Source organism: Macrotis lagotis, chromosome 3 (assembly GCF_037893015.1).
Source record: "Macrotis lagotis isolate mMagLag1 chromosome 3, bilby.v1.9.chrom.fasta, whole genome shotgun sequence".
Taxonomy (NCBI): Eukaryota; Metazoa; Chordata; class Mammalia; order Peramelemorphia; family Peramelidae; genus Macrotis; species Macrotis lagotis.
In genome coordinates this window covers 191,640,702-191,656,799 of record NC_133660.1, presented here as the reverse complement: position 1 = coordinate 191,656,799, position 16,098 = coordinate 191,640,702, and the positions used below count along the sequence as shown (strand labels likewise).

General features: G+C 35.6%; 1 long non-coding RNA gene and 1 pseudogene across 2 annotated transcripts in view; one reads left to right on the top strand and one right to left on the bottom strand.

Moving 5' to 3' along the window:
* The window catches only part of LOC141516372 (uncharacterized), a 155,246-nt gene that overhangs the window by 84,695 nt on the left and 54,453 nt on the right, over window positions 1-16,098 (bottom strand). The window lies entirely within an intron of this gene.
* On the top strand, window positions 10,990-11,416 carry LOC141516371 (ubiquitin-conjugating enzyme E2 D3 pseudogene; annotated as a pseudogene).

The window sequence follows — 16,098 nt, the reverse complement described above, 5'->3', positions numbered from 1 at the left end:
TTATAAATGCCAACTTCATTTGAGCATTGAAATGTTGAACATAATATAACAGGGCCATATTTCTGCATCTGAATGTACCTGAGCTAATCTTCCTTTATTTTTAAAGCTTTTTGTTTTCACTATAAAAGTAGTACGATCCTTTCATTTCTCTTCCATTCTGATTTGTGTGAAGTTTATATTCTGTCTTCAGAGAATAATGCACTTTCTTATAGCTATGAGAAAATAATTAAACTAGCATTTGATGATTTGTAAACTCCAGGTATACGTGTCAGTATAAGGAAATGTGTAAGGGGGTTGAATCAAGATGATATCTAGCAGGAAAAAGTACTGAAAGCTTCTGGATTCTCTCCACTAATTCTTCCAAATAGATCTATAAAATAAAATAAAATAAACCAAATTCTGATAGGAACATCCAGTTGGGTGAATCCAAGATGGCAGGGTAAAGTCAGAGACTCGCCTGAGCTCTTCCCAAACCACTCCAATTATCTTTTAAGTAATAATTGGTGACAGAGCCAAGATGGCAGTATGAGGACAGGATTTCCCAAGAGCTCTCTCCAAAATATTCCAAAACCCTTAAAATAATGACTCTAATTAAATTTTTGAGAGACTGAAACCACAGAGAGATCCAGTGAGGCAAATCTCCAGCCCAAGGTAACCTGGAAGATCATGGTAAAGCTCTGTTCCATGGATTTGGAGGGGGTGCCAGTGCAGCCAGGATTACTGCAGAAGTGAAGGTGCTCCAACCTTCCAGGGACATGCCACAGAGCACCTGGGTCCCTGGGAGTGCTAGCTCCTGGCAGGAGAAGCAGTTTTCAGACCTGCCAAACCAGGGAACACCAAGAACAACTTGGAAGATAAGCAGGGGAAACCTTTGCCAGAGGGAGTGGGAGCTCAGGCCAGAGTAGTCCTCAGCAGCCTTGGCCCTCAGCTGCCCTAGAGTGAGATGCCCAGCAGTTGCTTCTAGAGTACTCATCCCACAGAAGGCAAGAGGGTGTAGGGAGACTGATGAGGTCTCTCTGTCTCTGGAACAGGACTCTGGGATTTGTCAACATTCAGACCCCGGGCACAGTCTGGGCCCCATACTGCCATAAAGCAGGGATCCTCCTCCCAGCTCTGGGACAGAGGGGTGTGCTTGTGGTCAACCACAGACCAGAGCACAGGCAGGAAAGCAGTCGAAGTCTCTCATAATACTTCAAAGGAACTAAGGTCCTTGTGGAGGTGTCCCAATTATACACAGGCTAAGGAAATGAGTAAACAGAATAAAGTAACCTGATTATAGACAATTACTTTGTTTCCATGGAGGATCAAAACACACACTCAGAAGATGACAAAGTACAAGCTTCTGCATCCAAAGCCTCCAAGAAATACAGGCGTTGGCCTCAGGTGATTTCAGAACTAAAAAAGATTTTGAAAATCTAGTGAGGGGGGTAGAGGAAAAATTGGGAAGAGAAATGAGATGCAGGAAACACATGAAAACCAAGTCAGCAGCTTGGTGGAGGAGACACAAAAAATGCTGAAGAAAAGAACATGCTGAAAACCAGTTTAGTTCAAATGGAAAAAGCAGTCCAAAAATCAGAACTGGCCAGATAGAAAAGGAGATAAGAAAATTCTCTGAAGAAAACAATTCCTTCAAATATAGAATGGAATTAAATGTAGCTGATGACATTGAAAGGAATCAAGAAACAATAAAATGATGCTAAAAGAATGAAAAAAAACTGGAGAAAATGTGAAATATCTCACTGGAAAAAAAAACACATCTGGAGAACAGATCCAGAAGAGATAATATAAAAAATATTGTGCTACCTGAAAGTCATGATCAGGAAAAGATCCTGAACTTCATTTTTAAAGAATTTCTATAGGAAAATTGCCCTGATGTCTTAGAAGCAGAGTGCAAAAAAAATTGAGATAATCCATCGATCTCCTCCTGAAAGAGATCCAAAAAACCCTAACTCTCAGGAACATTATAGTCAAATTCCAGACATCCCAAGTCAAAGAGCAAATATTACAAGAAGCCAGAATGAAACAATTCAAATACCATGGAGCTACAGTCAGGATCACACAGGACTTAGCAACATCCACATTAAGGGCTCATAAGGTTTGGAATATGATATTCTGGAAGGCAAAAGAGCTTGGAATATACCTGAGAATCAACTACCCAGGAAAACTGAACATCCTCTTCCAGGGGAAAAGGGTAGACTTTCAATGAAATGGGAATTTCAAATGTTCCTGTTGAAATGGCCAGAACTGAACAGAAAGTTTGATCTTCAACACAAGGACACAGGTGAAACATAGAGAGGGTGGATGAGGATGGTAAATTATGAGGGATTTAAAGATGATGAACTGCATATATTCCTGCATGGGAAGATGATACAGATAATACTCATATGAACCTTATTATTTTTTTGGAGCAATTAGAAGGAAAATATGTAGACAAGGCATAAGACAGAATATGAAGGAGTCAATTGTCAAATGGAGTCAGTGGATGAAAAGAAAATGTACTGGGAGAAAGGGAAAGGAGAGGTAGAATAGACTAAGATATCTCATGTAAAAGAGTGAAGAAATAGTTTTGCAATGGAGTGGAAGGGGGGGAAGATGAGGTGGAATAAGGGAGCCTTCATTCTTATCAGAAATAGCTCAGAGAGGACACAACACACATAGGGTTATAGGGTATAGAAATTTAGAGGAAAAAGGAGAGGAAAGGGGACTGGGGGAAGTGGGGGAAGTGTAGATGAAGAGGAGAGGATAGATCATGGAGAGGGTAGTCAGATACAACACATTTTTTTTTTGCAAGAGGGTGGGGTTGGGTGGCCTGCCTGGGACCACAGGGCTAGGGTGGGATGTGGGCTCAGGGCTTCTTGGTCCCAGGGCCTGCGTTCTGTCCACTGTGCCACTCAGCTACCCCATAGCACACGTTTGAAGAGGGACAGAGTGAAAGGAGAGAGAAAATAGAATAAATGGGAGTGGGGAGGAATGGATGGAAGGAATTACAGTCAGCAATAGCAACTGTGGGAAAAAATATGGAAATAACTTCTCTGATGGACTTATGATAAAGAATGTGAACCAGCTCAGAGACAGAACTGATGGTATCTGAACACAGACTAAAGTACTTTTTTTCTATTTTTTTCACTTTATTTCTCATGAGATTTTTTATTTTTGTGGGGGGGGGATTATGTTTACTCTAACAACAAAACTATTTTAGAAATGTGTAAATAAATAAAAATGTAAATTAAAAAAATCTTTACTAAAAGGAAAGGTTCACAGAGTAGGGGAGGTTGGGATTACATGGATGGTGTATAAATATTACATATATATATATGTATATATATATATATATATATATATATATATACACAAAGTAAAATAAAAACAAGACAATGAATAAAAAAATGATTCTAAACAAATTCTTGAGTGGCAGATTCTACAAAGAGTTGGTGTGAAACAACATTAAACTCAAAGACAACCTAGAAGGTTGGAAGAAAGGTCTGTTGTACCAGGATATAAAAGAAGTCCTGACCTTTGAAGGTCCCACCAGAGTAGGCAAGAGTCCTGCAAGTCAGGAGCAGTCCTTGAAGTGATGGAATTAGTCAATTCCCAGACTTCTCAGTCCACAGATGTCAAAGACAACTTAAAAGGTCAACAAAAAAAGATCCATCTTACCTGGGTTAGACTGTAGAACAGGCTACACCAGTGAAAACCAGATTCCAATAAATTAGATCAAGGGTTTGGGGGTCTACTGAATCAATAGTGGCAACAGCTGCTTCTGGAGCTCTCAACCCTCAGACAGTAAAGGAATCAAAGAAATAGACAGATGATTAATGGGATCTTTTTGTTAGTACTAAGGTAGGATTATGATGATTTAACCATATTCAGATCTGTATTGTAGTCCTGGGTGGCAGTCTAAGTCCACCATAACTTGAGACCATAGTATTACAAGGACCCTCTTCACAGTTCCAGGACAATAAAGAGTGCTTATGGTCAATTATAGATCAGAGCACAGAGAAGGAGAATAGTAAACTCATCTCTCCTGAGATGATCATAACACATTGAAAAAGCTGAAAACCTACAAATCCTAGTAAAAAGACCCCTTTTCCCTGTTTTGCATCCCTAGATCTTAGCACATGCCTGAGACAAAACTTAAAAGCCAGACTGTTTTCTCAGAACCTGGAGGAATTGGAAACTAAATGGATATCAATTAAAAGAGAAATGGCTGAATTTTCTATATTATATGACTATGATGATGCTATGTTGGGAGCCAGGGTCTCTAAGCTGTTTGACACAGTCATGGCACGAAGACTCAAGGCAGTCACACTGCCTGATGGAACAACATTTCCTTCTTCAATATATATATATATATATATAGGGATTCCATGTTACCCATATTTATAGGTCTATTATTGATTGCAAAACTTACTCATCCTAATAGTGGAATGACTATAAAGGAAGGATTTCAGAGAAATTCCTTGAATAAAACAGATTGTGAACTCTGTCCAAATTTAACAGGACTGCCTCTCCCTGAGACATACAAAAGGCTTCAACATTATGAAATCTTTGGAAGATACAGCACTGGGAGTTCCAGGGAGACATCAGAATATATATATACAGGGAAACCAGATACAAGATGGGTCAGATAGAATTCCAGGGAAATTAACAGTTTTGCTCCCCTTATCATACACAGGAATAAATGATAAAGATGGTGAGAGAATAGTTAGTATAGGTAACCAATATGTGAACTCTAACAGCCTTAGTTTATTGGGAAAGAATAAAAAGTCATAGAAACCATAGCATCTACCAACAAGGGCTGAAAGGAAAATTAGTTATTGAAGGAGTCAACGGACAGGTGGACAAACATAACTACCCTCACTATAGGTTGTCAAGGGAGAATGTCGTAAAATATTACATATGTGGTACAAAAACATAGAAGCATTCCATTAAACAAATTATATCAAAGATTATTATAAGAAAAGTTCTGTTTAATTAATAACTTTACTATGCAGCAACAAACTAGGCAACAGGCAGGTTGAGGTCATCACAGTCTGAGCAGGGACAAGAAAATTAAGTACATGATTGATAATCACACTTGTAACCACTACATGATCAAACTTGTAACCATATGAACTATATGATTAATGATGAAAATTGTATACTTTTGTAACCAAGGAAATGATTTTAGTTTGCTTGTTTCATATGATTTTGAGACTATAAAAATAAATCTAAGCAGCTGACAGTCAGTCAACCTGCTCCTGCCTTTACCCACTTGTTGACTCAACTCATTTCGCCAACTCTATCCCTCCTGTCATCTTCCAAGAACCCCGTGGAGGCTGGACCCCTGCAATGCTATCATACTTATCAAAGTGAGGAAAGGTATAATTTCAGAGAAATTTGGTAATTTTATATATATAAATGCATATTTATAAAATTCTGAAATCATTTAAAGTTATTTGTCTTCACCTCATCGATGCCATCATTTAAAGTTGACATTTGTATAGCACTTAATATATGCTAGGCAGTTCAAGAAACATTTTTTAAATTATTAAAATTTTTTCATCCATATGCACATGTATTTTTCTGTTTCAAAATTTCCTTCCACCCTCCCTTGCCACCCTCCTCCCTTCAGCAGCAGTCAGGTTAGCATTGTACATGTATAATTTTGATAAACACATTTACAAATTATTCATTTTCAGTATGAGGAATTACAATTAAGGGAAAGAAATATATAAGAGATAATTTTTATAAATTGTTCATCAGAGTCTAAAGGATTGGGTTTTTTGGTTTTATTTTGTTTTTCTTCCTCTGGAGTGGGATATCATTTTCCATAGCCAGTCTAATACAGTTGTCCTAGCTCTCTGAATTGCTGAGAGGAGCTGCTTTCATGAAGTCTCATCATCTCACAATGTTGTTAATGTGTACAATGTTCTTTTGGTTCTGTTCCCTTCACTCGGCATCAGATCCTGTAAGTCATTCCATGCTTCTCTAGAGTCTGACCATTTATGGTTTCTTATCATACTATTATCCAGTAGTATTCAGGTACCATAACTCGTTTAGCCATTCCCCAAATGGTGGGCATGCTCTTAATTTCCAATACTTTGCCACTACTAAAAGAGCTTCAATGAATATTTTGGAACATGTGGGATTTTCCCCATTTTTATGTTTTCTCCTGGATATAGACATAGGATAAGAATTGCTGGGTCAAAGGAAATGAGCAGTTTTATTCCTCTTTGGGAATCATTCCATATTGCCCCCCAGAAAGGTTGGATCCATTCACAACTCCATCAACAATGCATCAATGTCCCAATCCTCCCACAAGTTCTCCAACATTGAGTATCTTTCCTTTTCTCGTCTTGGCTAATCTAATAGGTGTGAGGTAATATCTCATTGTTGTTTTAGTTTGCATTTCTCTAAACAATAACTAATTGGAGCATTTTTTCATGATTATATATAGCTTTAATTTCTTCATTTGAAAACTATCTATTCATATCCTTTGACCATTTATCAATTGGGGAATGACTTGTAACCTTATAAATTTGTTGCATTTCTCTATATATTTTAGAAATGAGACCTTTATCAGAACTCCTAGCTGTGAAGATTGTTTACCAGTTTTTTGCTTTCTTTTTAATTTTGGCAGCATTGATTTTATTAGTGCAAAACCTTTTAGTTTAATATAGACAAAATCATTCATTTTGCATTTATTTCATGAAACATTTTACAATTATTACCTATTTTCATCTTCACAGTACTCCTGGAGGTAGATGGTATTATTCGTATTTCACAGATGAGGAAACTGGGGCATATTAATTGGCTTATCCAGGGCACATAGCTAGTTAATATCTGAGGTGTAATATAAATTCAAGTTTTACTGATTCCATACCGAGTATTTAATCTATTTCACTGGAAGATTGATGATAAAACATATTGCTCATATCCTGAAAGTAAGGTGATAGACTCTGAATGCAAAATGAGATTTTTTTTTTGACATGGATAATGTGGAAATTTGTTTTGTTGACATTTGTTCAACAGGGATTTTATTTTTCTTTCATTCTCAATTAACTGCATGGGAGCAGAAAAGGGGCAGAAGATTTTTACTGATTTATATATTTTTATAACCTTCATAAAAGCTACACATGGAAAATAAATAAAATGTGATTTTCTATGATTACTTTTCCTCTCCCCTATATATATAATATATATATATATATATATATATTATATATATATCATATATGAAAGCACACATATCTACATACCCAAACATTGATACATAAACATGGGTATATACAAACACATACTTAAACACATTGCACTTGGCTTTTTGCCCTCCAATAATATTTGCATCTATAATATTGGAAAATTTTGATAGAGTCAGAGAATACCCTAGGTGAAAGATGCCGTAACTTTGATCCAAAAATGACAAGTGAAAATGAACAAGGTCACAGGCAAGTTGCAAGGAATAATGTCAAGAGGTACAGTCTTATGTGAATCTGAGAAACTTTCATGGCTAACTTTTCAAAAGGTCTAGAAAAACTTTTTAGAGAGAGAAGCATGATCAGGAGCACTTCTTGTGAACTGATGTTTCAAACCTAACTGTTAAAGACATCACAGACATCATTAAATTATTCATGATAATTGAGAGAAAAAATTCCATGGGAAAATACAATCTACACATAATCTCTCATTTTAGTTATTATTTTAACTTTTTCTCCAATGGAAGACTGGATATATGTGTATATATATATGTTTTTGTGTGTGTGTGTGTGTGTGTGTGTGTGTGTGTGTGCGTGTGTGTGTGTGTGTATTAGTATATAGCCTTGTCTTCAGGACAGAAAACTAAATGGTAAAAACCAACAAAAGGGAACACTACAGCAGTTTAGACTATGAGTCCAGTGTTACACAGAGGTAGGTGGAACAATAATGTGTTCATTCATTTCTCTTTCTACCAGAAACTATATGGAATATTAATTTTCATAGAATATTTGAATATTAATTTGGAATATTAATATCTGATGTCTTTATTTGACTACATAAACATTTTTTCCTTGTGGAAGATCAAAGAGTAATTTTTAGGATTGGAGTGACAACATGTTGATTTGTAATCCTATTTCTAGAGGCAGTAAGAAGGTGCAGTGGGTCTAGAATCAAGAATAGTTTATTTAAAATTAGCCTTATACACTAACTAAGCATTCCCTGAGTAAGTTATTTGATCTCTGCCTATCTCTGTTTCCTCAGGTGTAAAATAGAATAATAATAGCACCTACCCCACAGTGTGTGGATAAAATAATATTTATAATATCCTTAGCACAGTATCAGACATATAATAGGTGCTTAATGAATGTTGCTAGCTAGATTTCTTCCTTCCTATCATGTTTCATTTGTGAATTTATTAAATATATTTATTAAATTCCTCCTGTGGGAAAAGCCCTATATGGTTGGCATTGGTGTTTAACTAAAGTTTTAACTAAAAGTTTAACTAAAAATTTCTCCTTTATAAGACTTTACCATAATTGAACTATATTGGATTTTCCTGGTTTGTTCACTTTTATTTAGGTTTCCATTGTCAAATGTGGATGGAATCATTTTTGAATCCACATTTGAAGTTTTTTACTCCATGGATCAACAGCACTAGTTTTTTTTTTTTAAATGGGGCCAATTTTAAATAGATTTTACTTTCCTTGACAAGAACTGTATTTCCACTTGTTTACAATGGTCATAAAGTACAAGGTTGTTCACTTCTCTTCTCTGCACACATTCAAGTATTCTGAATGCCCAGATTTACATAATAGCCTAAATGTGAAATGTTTTAAAGTGTTAAAACAATTAAATGTTGTAAACTGCCTACAGCCTTGGCTACAAATTTTTGAGTCCTTCAATTTTTGGAAAACTGTGTGAAATGCTCCTTCTTTTGATGCATTTAGTCACCCTCTTCAATGGTGTGTCCAGATGAAACACCTTCAGATGGGGCTGCTTCATCCCCTGGAAACCCACCAGGCATTCCTCCTGTCATTCGTTCTGTACTCTGGTAAGTTTTTCTGGTGATGCTCAGATCCTTCCTTCCCAGAAGTCTTGTTCTTAACCAGCTGGATGATTATTTAATTATATTTGCCAAGAATCTTCTGTTTGTCTTCATTGCCAATTTTGTCTTGCATTTTTTGATCCTCTACAGTAGCCTTCATGTTGAAAGCACAAGATTCAAAGGAATTCTTTTAAGACACTATAGTCTCTCTGCCTCTCATCCTCAACCTCCTGGTCCATAAACTTAATGTCAGATAACCTTTGTCATTTGTGATGATGATTTTCTTCTCCTTGCCTGTGCTCTTTAATCCACAGCAGACTCACCCACGACTGTGGATGACAAATCCTGAGATAGATATTCTTTCTCCTGGCTTTTCTTTCAGGATTTTGTTGATCAGATTTTTATTGAGAGGTTTGTTTCATATCGTTTATGGGGAAAGATCAGGAGATTTTAGAACTGTGCCTGTCTTCTCTCTGACATCTTGGCACTTATACAAAAATTGACCATGAACTAGGGCATAAAAACATAATAATAAATCGCAGAAAGACAGAAATAGTGAATACATCTTTCTCAGATCACAAAGCAATAAAAATCATATGCAATATTGGGCTATGGAGATATAGACCCAGAACTAACTGGAAACTGAATAACCTCATTTTAAAGAATGAGTGGATCAAAAAAAAATTATTGAAAGAATTAATTATTTTATCCTAGATAATGACAATAATGAAACAACATACCAAAACCTATGGGATTTATTCAAAGAGGCTGTCAGGGGATATGTTATATCTTTAAATGTTTATATGAATAAATTAGAGAAAGAGAAAATCAATGAACTAAATATGCAACTAAAAAAATAGAGAAAGACTAAATTAAAAATCCTCAATTACATGCCAAATTAGAAATTCTAAAATTAAAGGAGAAATTAATAAAAGAAAAAGAAAAAAGCTATTGAATTAAAAAATAAAATCAAGAGTTGCTTTTATAAAAAAACAATAAAATTGATAAACCTCTGGTCAATTTGATTTAAAAAAAGAAAGAAGAAAACCAAATTGCTAGCATCACAAATGGAAAAGGTGAACTCACCATCAATGAGGAAGAAATTACAGTAATAATTCAAAATTATTTTGCCCAACTCTATGCCAATAAATTTGACAATCTAAATGAAATAGGTGAATATTTACAAAAATATGTTGCCCAGGTTAAATAAAGAAGAGATTAAATACCTAAACAGCCCTATCTCAGAAAAAGAAATCCAACAAGCAATCATTGAACTCCCTAAGAAAAAATCTCCAGGGCCTGATGGATTCACAAGTGAATTCTACGAAACATTTAAGGAACAATTGGTTCCAATTTGATATAAAGTCATTAGGAAAATAGGGAAAGATGGAACTCTGCCTAACTCTTTCTATGACACCAATATGTTGCTGATACCTAAACCAAGAAGAGTTAAAACAGAGAAAGAAAATTGTAGACCTATCTCCCTGATGAATGTAGATGCAAAAATCTTAAATAAAATCTTAGCAAAATGATCACAACAAGTTATCAGTAGGATAATACATTCTGACCAAGTAGGATTTATCCCAGAAATGCAGGGTTGGTTCAATATTAGGACAATTGTTAGTATACTCAATTATATCAACAACAAACCTATCAGAAATTAGATGATTATAGCAATGGATGCTGAAAATGCTTTTGACAAAATGTAGCATCCATTCCTACTAAAAACACTAGAGAGTGTAGGAATAAAATAATAAGCGGTATCGAGAGCGGACATCATGTGGCTGTGCCTCGCGCGTGAGCCCTGTCCGGCCGGGGCCGGGCTGCGGCGCAGGGAGGAGGCCAAGGCCGAGGCCGCAGCGTGAGGGCGGCCCGGGCCCCTCTGCACCTGTGTCGGGCAAGAGCGATGCCCTCTCCCACCCCTCCCCTGGGCTGGACCCGCTGCCCACCGAGAGCTCCGCGTTGGGTGGGAAGAAGCATGCAGCATGGCGCTGAAACTCAATAAGGAACTTAGCCATGTGGCCCGTGACCCTCCGGCACAGTGTTCTGCAGGTCCGGTTGGGGATGATATGTTTCATTGGCCAGCCACAATGATGGGACCTAACGACAGCCTGTATCAAGGCGGTGTATTCTGTTTGACAATTCATTTCCTTACAGACTACCCCTTCAAACCAGCTAAGGTTGCATTTACAACAAGAATTTATCATCCAGACATTAACAGTAATGGCAGCATTTGTCTCGCTATTCCAAGATCACAGTGGTCTCCTGCTTTAACTATTTCTAAAGTTCTTTTATCCATTTGTTCACTGCTATGTAATCCAAACCCTTAGTGCCAGAGATTGCACAGATCTATAAAACAGAGACAAGTACAACAGAATATCTCGAGAATGGACTGAGAAGTATGCCGTGTGATGCTACCTTAAAGTCAGAATAACCTGCATTATAGCTGGAATAAACTTTAAATGACCGTTCCTTTTTTTGATTTTCTTATCGGGCTGCTCCCCTTTTCAGACCTCATCTTTTTTTAAATTTTATTTTTTGTTTACCTCCCTCCATTCATGCACATGCTCCTCTGAGAAGACTTAAGTCCTTCCAGCTTTGGACAATAACTGCTTTTAGAAACTGTAAAGTAGTTACAAGAGAACAATTGCTCAAAATTCAGAATTTTTTAAAAAACGGAGCATGTGTATTATGTGGCCAATGTCTTCACTCTAACTTGGTTATGAGACTAAAACTATTCCTCACTGCTCTAACAGATACTTGAAGATACTATCTGAGAGGGAGGGAGATGGATGCTCAATTGTCATACCAAAGGAAGCAGCATTACTGTAGCAGCATCCATCTTGTTTAAGCCTTCCATTGTTAGAGATTTGAGGTATCATAATATACTTTATGCTCATAACTGATATGGTTGGAGAATTGGTACTGAATTTATAGCATCAGTAGAACAGAAAACATGATGTATTTTATGCATGTCAATAAAGGAATGACCTGTTCTTGTTCTAGAGAGAATGGAAATTGGAAGTCAAACACCCCTTGCATTCCAAAATAGGGTCTTGAACATTTTGGAATTTTCATTTAAATTTTGTTAGGAGGCTTGGAGCTATTAGTTAATCTAGCTTCCAATCCACTGTTTAATATAGCACTGAATAAATGATGCACTTTGACAATGGATGAGTGATCCACTAACAGCTCTGCTAGTAATTGATTTATTTTTCTTCAATAAAGTTGCATAAACCAATGGAAAAATAAGAATAAAAAGCAGTATCTATCTGAAACCATCAACAAGCATTATATTCAATGGGGAGAGGCTACAGGCATTCCCAGTAAGATCAGGGGTGAAACAAGGGTGTCCATTATCACCACTACTATTCAATATTGTATTAGAAATGTTAGTTTCAGCAATTAGAGAAGAAAAAGAAATTGAAGGAATTAGAATTGGGAAGGAAGAGATAAAAGTCTCACTCTTTGCAGATGACATGATGGTATACCTAGAGAATTCCAAGAAATCATCCAAAAAACTACTAGAAACAATTAGCAATTTTATTTTATTTTATTTTATTGGCTAGGCAATGGGGTTAAGTGGCTTGCCCGAGGCCACACAGCTAGGTAATTATTAAATGTCTAAGACCGGATTTGATCCCAGGTATTCCTGACTCCAGGGCTGGTGCTTTATCCACTGTGCCACCTAGCTGCCCAACAATTAGCAATTTTAGCAAAGTTTCAGAATATAAAATAAACCCTCATAAATCCTCAACTTTTCTATATATGACTAACAAGATACAGCAGGAAGAGCTAAAAAGAGAAATATGATTCAAAGTAACCTCAGACAATATAAAATACCTGCAAATCTACCTGCCAAGGCAGACTCAAAAACTTTAGAAAACAATTACAAAACACTTCTCACACAAATTAAAACAGATTTAAATAACTGAGCAAACATCAACTGCTCATGGATAGGTTGAGCTAATATAATAAAAATGACAACTCTACCAAAAGTAAACTATCTGTTCAGTGCCCTACCAATCAAAATGGTAAAAAATTATTTTAATGAGTTAGAAAAAGTCGTAAGTAAATTCATATGGAGAAATAAAAAGTCAAGAATAAATAAATAAATAAAAAGTCAAGGGATTCAAAGAAAAAAAGTGCAAAGGAAGGTGGCTTAGCCCTACCTGATCTAAAATTATATTATAAAACATCAGCCATCAAAACTGTCTGGTATTGGCTAAGAAATGGAGTGGTAGACCAATGGAATAGACTAGGTGCAATAGCAGGAAATGATTATAGAAATCTGCTTTTTGATAAACACAAAGAGTCCAGTTATTGAGATAAAAACTCTTCGATTAAAAACTGCTAGGAAAATTGGAGGTTAATATGGAAGAACCTAGATTAGACCAACACCTCACACCATATACCAAGATAAGATCCAAATGGATATAGGATTTAAACATAAAAAATAATACTATAAGCAAACTAGAAGATCAAGGACTAGTTTACTTGTCAGATCTTTGGAAAGGGAAGCAGTTTACGACTAAGGAAGGGATGGAGAACATTACTAAAAACAAACTAGATGATTTCAATTACATTAAATTACAAAGGTTTTGCACAGACAAAATCACTGTAACCAAGATCAAAAGAAATGTAGTAAACTCTGAAATAACCTTTACAACTAGTATTTCTGACAAAGGACTCATTTCTAAATATATAGTGAACTGAGGCAAATTTTTTTTTAAAAAAGCCATTCCCCAGTTGACAAATGGTCAAAGGATATGCAAAGGCAATTTACAGAGATGACTAGAGCAAAGCAATCCATAGTCATATGAAAAATTGCTCTAAATCATTACTTATTAGAGAAATTCAAATTAAAGCTTCTCTATGGTACCACCTCACACCTCTCAGACTGGCCAATATGACCAAAAAGGATAATGATCATTGTTGGAAGGGTTGTGGGAAATCCTGGACACTATTAGATTTTTGGTGGATCTGTGAATTCATCCAACCTTTCTGGAGAACAATTTGGAACCATGGCCATGGTGATGGATATTACTTGAACTTTACTCTCATTATTATTGTCTCAAAGATGGAATAATATACTCAGTGATTTGAATAAAGAAATCCATCTTACCTGTGGGAAAAGTAGGAGGATACAAAATTATGTAAAGGGGTAGGAGACAAATGGAAGAGAGGGTAGACTGGGGGAAGAAGATCAAAACACTCAAGGATGGAAGGGGTGAGAGGAGAGAGAGGATAACCAATAGGAAAAATATATTGGATAAAAATATAAAGTTAGTAATCACAACCGAATGTGAATGGGATGAACTCTACAATAAAATGGAAGAGGAGGGGAGAAAAAGCCAGATTCCTAAAATATGTTATTTACAAGAAACATTCTTGAAGCAAAGAGGCACAGACATATGCATAGAGTAAATGTAAGGGTCTAGATCAGAATCTATTATGCTTCAACTGAAATCCAAAAAAACCCAAGATAAAGCAAAAGTAAAATCTAGTGGAGTCTAGTAAATATTAAACTAGTATAATCTAATAAAAGAAATAAGGAAATGACATCTTGCTAAAAGGTGCCAGAGGTAATGAATTATATTCATACTAAATATGTATGCATCAAGTGAAATAGCATCCAAATTCTTAAAGTAAAAATAAAGTGAATTACACATTCATGACCAAACAAGAGATAATGAGCTTTAAAAAATATAAAATAGATAATTTTGATCATATTCTATTAAAAAGCATTTGCATAAACAAAAATAATGCAACCAAGATAAAAGTAAAGTAGGAGTTAGGGAAATAGCAAGTGTCTCTGATAAAGGTCTCATTTCTCAAATATATAGAGAAGTGAGTCAAATTTATAATAATAACCATTCCTCAATTGAGAAATGGACAAAAGATATAAACAGTCAATTTTCTGTTGGAGAAATCAAAGCTATTTATAGGCATATGAAGAATAGCATCACTACTTTTTTTCTAAATATATATATATATATATATATATATATATATATATATATATTTCTTGGATACTTAGAATATGAAGGATGTTTCTAAACCTAAAACAAGATATCCTAGGTGAAATAAGAGTTTTCCAAAGCTACTACTATATATACTTTTTGAGACTGAACAAGTATTATTATAATATATTACATATACATGCAATACAAGAGACAAATTTATTAAAAACCCTAAGGTGGCAGGTAATACCTTTATTTTGGTGAACTGTAATTAGATAAATTGATTAATCTCAGTTGATAGCACTCCTTTTTGCCTAGTGAGGACTTTAAAAAATCTAATATAGAAGTTTGTACTAGGTCTTACACTGAGGATTTCTTCCAATTATCTCCTGAGAGGCATATATCATATAAAAGAATCCATTTTCATCTTTCTCACTTTTATAGACTTTGGAAATTAGTATTGAAATACTAATCATGTTGTGTCTACTCACCGTTAGGAAGAAAATTTGATTATCATTCAGCTGTTGACATGAGGTAATTTGGTTTGATACAATACAGGAATTTGTTTCTCACCCCTGCATCTTTCTATCATAACTGATATCTTGGTAGGATATTGCTCTTGAACCATCTTTCATTCACATCTTTCATTCCTTTTTCAAACATGGTGCTGCTTAAACATCTCCAAATGCACTATGTGCATCAGAAGAAGTTCATGGAGTGGGAGAGAGCTTTGGCAGGTTCATTATACCTAGAGTAGTGACTTCTGGAAATGAAAACTGAGTAAGCAGCAGTAGAGTCAGGGGCTTCTGAGATGCCCCTCTGGCTGCAGTGACTTTCCTTCTTTTCTCTGGATCACTTTTGATCAGAGAAATGTAAATTAAAACAACTTTGAGTTACCACCTCACACCTATTAGATATGCTAATACAACAAAAAAAGGCAGATGATAAATATTGGAGAGAGCATGAGAGAATTGGTTCACGAGTGCACTGTTGATGGAGTTGTGAACTATTCCAACCAATCTTTGAGAGTAATTTAGAACTATGTCCAAAGGGAACCAAGCTATACATACCCTTTGATCCAGCAATATCACAGTATTCCAAAGAGGTCATAAAAAAGGAAAATGTACCTGC